The 6,552-nt window shown below is 47.5% G+C and overlaps 1 pseudogene; it reads right to left on the reverse strand.

Annotated features, from left to right (window-relative positions):
• The window catches only part of LOC119455514 (roundabout homolog 1-like), a 78,800-nt pseudogene extending 78,013 nt beyond the window's left edge, over positions 1-787 (reverse strand).
• Positions 788-6,552: the final 5,765 nt, after the last annotated feature.

Genomic DNA, 6,552 nt, shown 5'->3' on the forward strand with positions numbered 1-6,552 from the left:
CGAATGCTCGTAGGTCGAGAAACATTTAGAATATTTATTACTGTGGAACTAAGATACAGTCTTTTTAGAATATTTATTACTTTGGGACTAAGATACTATATTCCTTCGCAGTGTTTTCGACACACGTAACGGCTAGGGGCACAAATACAGCACACGCCAGCGTGTTTGATTTAAAAGTCAGCCGTGTCTATCCACATGACTTTAACCGCAACAAACTTGGCTATAACACGAGCGGTATCGCGTGTTCTATTCTGGTCAAAGAAGAGATTGAAACCATTGGCAATGCTAAATGTTCAGCAACGATTCGAAAGCAGTAAGCCGTCCCTGTTCGCAATCGCAACGAAACACAGTCTCAACCACTGCAAACTTCAGGCTACAAGTACTAGGTAGGACACGTCAAATGAAGTCTTAGCTTACACACACCCACAAACCGCTATCCTTTCTTTGGCCGCGAGAAAGAACAGTAGGGCTACTCACCGGCGAGATCGACGCTAGCGTTTCGGGAGCGGACCGTGCCCAACGCGTTGGTGGCCGTGCACCAGTAGAGTGCCGTGTCCTGTTCCCGGCGGCTGTGTTGCACTTGCAGGAAGAACAGCTGTCCCCCGGGCAGAACCATGCGCGTGGCTGAGTTGCGCACGGGCCTCCCGTCGTGGAACCACGCGATTAGCGGAGAAGGGTCGCCATCGGCGCCGCACCGGAGCGTCACCGGCTCGTGCTTTCGGACCACCACGTCCACCGGCTGCTCCGTGATGCGCGGCGCACGGCCACCACCACCTCCGTGACTGGACGCTGCGGAAACACAACAGGGAGAAGAGAGCTGTGAGCAGGCGAACTCGAGAAGTACAACATGTACAGTACGGTGTACGCTTAACAGGCACTGATTGTAAATGGCGCGAAACCCAGAAAGGCGAACGACATGACTGGATACACAACGACGCATTTGTGTGTCCATCTTGTTCTTCGTCTTGTGCATCTTGCGACTTTACAGTTCTGCAGCCAGACCAACTCGCCCAGCTTTCAACCTTATAAAAGGCATGCAAATGAAGACAATTGTGTAACAAACAAGAAAATATAGTCTGCATAGCTTCACGCGTATCACAACATCCTGTAATCGAAGGCGCCATACTGACTACGCGGTACATTCAAAAGTAGACTATGTTGCACTTGTAATATAAATGGAAATGTCAACGGGAAGAGAAAAAAGAGTGAGGAGGGGTGGGGAGGTCGCAGGGAGAATTTGTGTGCAACCCCCGTGGCTACTCAATGAAACGATGTATGGTTGAATTGGCAATCACTGCGACTCGTGCCATGGCAGGGCTAATTTCTTTAATTCACGCCAACAGTGAAAAAGAACTTAGTCGACGTTGATGTCGCGCTTGGCACGAATTGGGGTAGCCTCGTTTAAATGAAACTGCCAATTTCGCACGGAGGTAACGGTTTGCGGACCTAGTCAAGTCAGTGTCGTACGGCCTATCGAAAACCATTCCACTTCTACCATGGCAGTCAAAGCTTAAGCCTTAGTCTGACACAGCGATGTGGTACGGCCTATCGAAAACCATTCCACTTCTACCATGGCAGTCAATGCTTAAGCCTTAATCTGACACAGCGATGTGGTACGTTGAAAGCATGGCGTCTACGAATGAGCATCCAGTGTTACCATTGAAAATAAGTGAACTTTTAGTGGAATTTTATTTTTCATTTAAATTTTGTTGGTACAATATAAAATATAGGTGTCAAGTTAAAAGATTCCCTGCAGCCTGATTAAGAGTTATCAGGTATTCGCATTAACATCGGCCGCTCATCCCCGTCCCAGATAAGCATAAAATCTGCGTGATACAGAAGCATTCCGCCGATAAATGAGATATTATTTTTTCGGATTTTGTTTTTCATGCTTTCATGACCACAGTGACGCAATTCAAGACCGCTATTCACACAAATTTACGATTGGAACACTTCTGACAGTTGGTGCACTTTATTCGACGCCTGTTGCCTGGCACAAATACAGAATAAAACACACCGCTGACGTCGACATGGAGCAGCGCAAATTACTGTAAGGAGCTTATAAGCGGAGAAAGCAATAACTCAGAGCGTCTTTCCAGCTCTGCAGCACAGTCGCACTGCCATATATGCAGAATATTCAAGCACCCTTCAACGCTTATGCCAAAAATCGTGCGCTTTCTATTCCATTTACTTCACGAAGCTCTTTCTCCAGCAGCCTGCAATCGGTGCCACCACTGGAAATTTTGCGGGCGGGCGGGGAAGGGTCTGTTGTTATTGAAGGGGGAGAGGGGGGGGTGCTGTCCTGGAAGACAGGAACTTTCTTTTTGGCGCTTCAGGTCTTGCACGAAGCAGGCCCTCGAACGACCGATGGAAGATGGTGAGGACGTATAGTGCAGCCCCGGTCCGCAATATCCGGATGGCTGGGGGGCGCACTCGACTTTTCGAGAGGTTCCGCATGTGCGTTCGCCAGCAATATCGAAAGCAGCTCTGGATTTTCATCAAGCTGTTTGTTTCCAAAACACGACGTCAAAAGGTTTATTTATTTCGCCTCTTTCGATATCGCGGTATTTTCATTCGCGCGTGCGAACCATATAAGCACCGTCGTGTTTTTATGTCTCTTCATTAGTCCCTCTCTCTTTTTATTTAGTTCGTAGTGATTCGCAGAAGTTCCAAAGCAAAGACGATGGTGAAGCTAGAGGGACGAACACACTGTATCTATACTTGACCACTGGGAAAACACGTGCTCCCGCCGCCTGGGAAGTCGAGGCGTCCGCAGCAGCGTTATGAGATTTCTAGAGAACTTCGCGTTTTAATATAGCGGCGCAGTGAAAGGAAGCGAGAGATAGCTTAAGTGTTACATTAAAAGGTACGTTGTATAAAAAGAGGCGAGGATAACTAGGGGTTCTGGGTGACTACGTTCTCTCGGAGGGGTAAGGTGAAAAATGGTGAGAGAAAAAGGAGAGAAGCACAAAGAACGTAATAGAAAGTGACAATGCCACAGCGGAGCGAGAAAGTTCGTGACATCACGCGTTATTCCTCACGTCCATACAACTGGCAGGCTCTATCGTCTCGCCAGTGTTCCGTCTTGTATTTGCACAGCAGGGTTGCAGCCTTTCAATCAACTCTAAAGGTTTCGTTTAGCTGTACTATAGATGGTAACCGCACATCCTTACAGGTTTCTGAAAGCTTCCGCAGGTTAACTTCTCTAAGCCCTTCAAATATCAGGTAAGACAGAAAGGCTGACGACCTCAGTGCAACTTTATCACGGCTGTTCATCTACAAAGAGCCTGCGACTATTATATAGGAACAATGTGACCTTATTAATTTCATGGACGACAGATCTTGGTGACCTTTTCGATAACACCTGTGGTAGCGGTATAGAGTTACGAACGAGTAGGGCAGCAAATGGCGCTCTGGACGACTCAAGTTAGAACAGGCATGAATCATGGTTGAACGTTCACGTTTAGTGGCACAGTATATGTTTGAAAACTGGAAACACTGAAGCGGCAGCATTGGGCTCTCAAGAAAATATGAACAAAGGGGCCTTCACTTTATTGTGCATGGAGCACAGCATATATTCATTAGCATAGCTTTGAGACATTATCCATATCTGTAGCTGCAAATGACAATAAAAATAAATGTGCATGTATGAGAGGCTAGTTACTGTTCATATTACACGGCAAGGTACAAAGCTACTTATTCGTTTACAGACAATTGTTCCATTCTTTTCACGATGTCACGTCGGCTCCTATGGGATGCCGATGCTCACACATATAACGCAGAGAGGATGAAAGAGGGTGGCTGCATGAACCACGGAGAAAGTACTCTTGCTCCGTGGCATGAACTAACCTTCTCCCCTGCGCTGCAGCCCTTTCTCACTAGGAAACGGACAACTATGGCGCAACCGTATGAGACGTAGGGACAGCTGAGATGCGAGCTGGAACTGCGGTAACGAGGTAACGTCTGATCCCATTCTAATCAGGCACAGCACTAGCGTACTTCGCTCAGCGAGGTTAGCCATAGCCATATGTTAGCCATAGCGAGCAATCACCACACACAAAATCCCACTTCTTTCACGGCTTCCATATGAATCAGGGCTTTCACGGCTTCCATTCGGGCCCGTTCGTGAGGGCTCTCCTCTTGTTGAAGCGGCGTGCACGAAACAGCAGACCGAAAGAAGAGACAGGATCCCGATGCCATCAAGCCATGCACTGTCGTCGAGTGAGTTGTACCACTCTACCTCCGTGACGGCAACACAGACCGACCAACCGCGGCCCGAAAAGAATGACGCGTTCGCACGCTAAATGGTGGCACATACGGTACACGGACACACCCAATTAGGGACACCTGCCCCTGCCTTTGGGGTGGAGCCCTCCACGTACAGTTGTCAATGCGAACGCTGCACTGAAGTGAACTGAGGAGGCCCCTGTGCACTACCATGGCACGTTTGCACTCAATGGATGCCTCCGAAAGCCAGAAGCGCATTTTCTGAACGAGCGTGAGATCCAACAAAGCGATACCGCAGTTGGGGGGTCCCTTCTGGTTCTCTGGTACTTGCGCTAGCGACGAGTTGAAGATGATGCTATCGAATCGAACGAACCCTATGCCCTGGAGACATAGTGGGAGACGACGCGCTTTTGAGAAGCGTCGTCCTCGGTCTTTGCATGACACGTGCAGCATCTCCTCTCTCTCTCTCTGTGTATTCTCCTACCTCTTTTTCTTTTTTTTTACTTTTGCTTCTTTTCTTTCCTTTTTCCTATTTTGCATTATTGGAATTCTGTGCCTTGCGACGCGCCTGAGTTACAGCGAACGGCGGCAAAATACCGGAAGCGTATGAGTGGCATGATCCATAAAACACAAATTTCTTGTTATAATATGTTCTTAGTCATTTGCTTGATGGCATATGTGAATCGATACCACACAAAGCGCAACAGCCTCTTTTCAGAACAAAACGCGATTTTGATTAAAGTGCCGAAAAAAAAAAAGCTAGACTCCTTAACAGCAAAGCGCCGCTGAGCCTCTTCTCTTGCTTACTGCCAAATAGTTATTGGCACAACGGGGACAAATTGACACATAATATCACTATAACCCCTTTAAGCAACTGGTATTCTTGTCCTACCGCAAAAAAGAAAAACTCCAAAAAATGGTATTTAGTCACTGATGACGCGACTATACCTGTATATGATCCATAAGAAAGTGAAGCCAACCTGACAAATAACAAAGCACTCGTTACGACAAACGAACCATGGTTGCAGTCACGTTCTGTAATGACAGATGCTGCGTGTAGTTGTCGTTGGAGAAAGCCATTTGGACCTGATTACTTCGGCCTGCAGCACTTTTACGGTCGCTTGGGGGAGGAAACACGCTAACGGGGCCGGGATTGTAACAACCTCAGACACGTGTCTAATGGACAGAGCTTTACGCGGGCTCTATCAAGAGCGGTATAGCGTAGGACGACCCGACTGTGCAATATATATATATATATATAATAATAATATATATATATATATATATATATATATATATATATGTGTGTGTGTGTGTGTGTGTGTGTGTGTGTGTGTGTGTGTGTGTGTGTGTGTGTGTGTGTGTGCGCACAGCCTCGGTCAATATTCCACACATGCTGCACCTCGGCAAATTCGCTGCGCGCGCAAGGCGATATTAGGGAGATGTCGCACGCTTTTCATGACCTAGTTGGCGCCTTCATGCCTGAAAACGAGGTCATTAGGTTGACATTGCTCAAATAGGCGGCATTCTCCTTCTTAGTAATTTTTATTTGCTTCCGGAGGGCCAGCGCTTAGACTAAGCGCGCACACACACTGCGCTGTGTTCTTCGTTTCGGCGCTCGTCCTGCGGTATATGAACTATGCGATATACCAACCGGCCCAATTTTCAACCTTATTTAAATCTTATTCGTTGGTTTGAATGTTGTTAAGGATCTATTTACTTATTTTCAGTTGTGCGAAGGTATCAATATATCCACATTGGCGCCGCAGAAGCCGGCTTATCCGCTACTTGAATGTCCCCTAATAAGGTGTCCCAAAGGGGTGTGCTGGTCTGGGCTGGTTGGTACATCATTAGGACGGCGCTGTTTGTACCCGTCCTAAGGTGTCCCAGCTAACGTTAGCCAAGCTGCTAAAAAAGTGATTCAAATAATTCAAAACACACGGTGCAAGATACGATTTTAAGGCCTACGGTGTTCGGTCCTCAGCCCTCTTAAAACCGTACACCGTTGGTCTTAAACTAACTTGCAGTTGGTGGACGCTAGAATGCGACTTAGTTCTCTTTTTCGCACACGTTGCACCCAATAATGAAAGTCAGGTACACTGAGTATTACGAATCCCATGAAAAGTGCAGAGCCGCGTGATAGGTAGGCCAGGAAGCGCTTGGACCGGAGCAGACGATTCTCCCGAGTTTATCGAACCTGAATTGCGCCCTCCTCATGACATTGGAATGGTACCTCAAGTCCTCGTGCACAGCGAGCCTGACAGTCGACTCTGTGACTTGGAGCTCCTTCGCAATGGCCTGCATTGACTTCCCTGGGTCGTCACT

The sequence above is a fragment of the Dermacentor silvarum genome, chromosome 6 (assembly GCF_013339745.2).
Source record: "Dermacentor silvarum isolate Dsil-2018 chromosome 6, BIME_Dsil_1.4, whole genome shotgun sequence".
Taxonomy (NCBI): Eukaryota; Metazoa; Arthropoda; class Arachnida; order Ixodida; family Ixodidae; genus Dermacentor; species Dermacentor silvarum.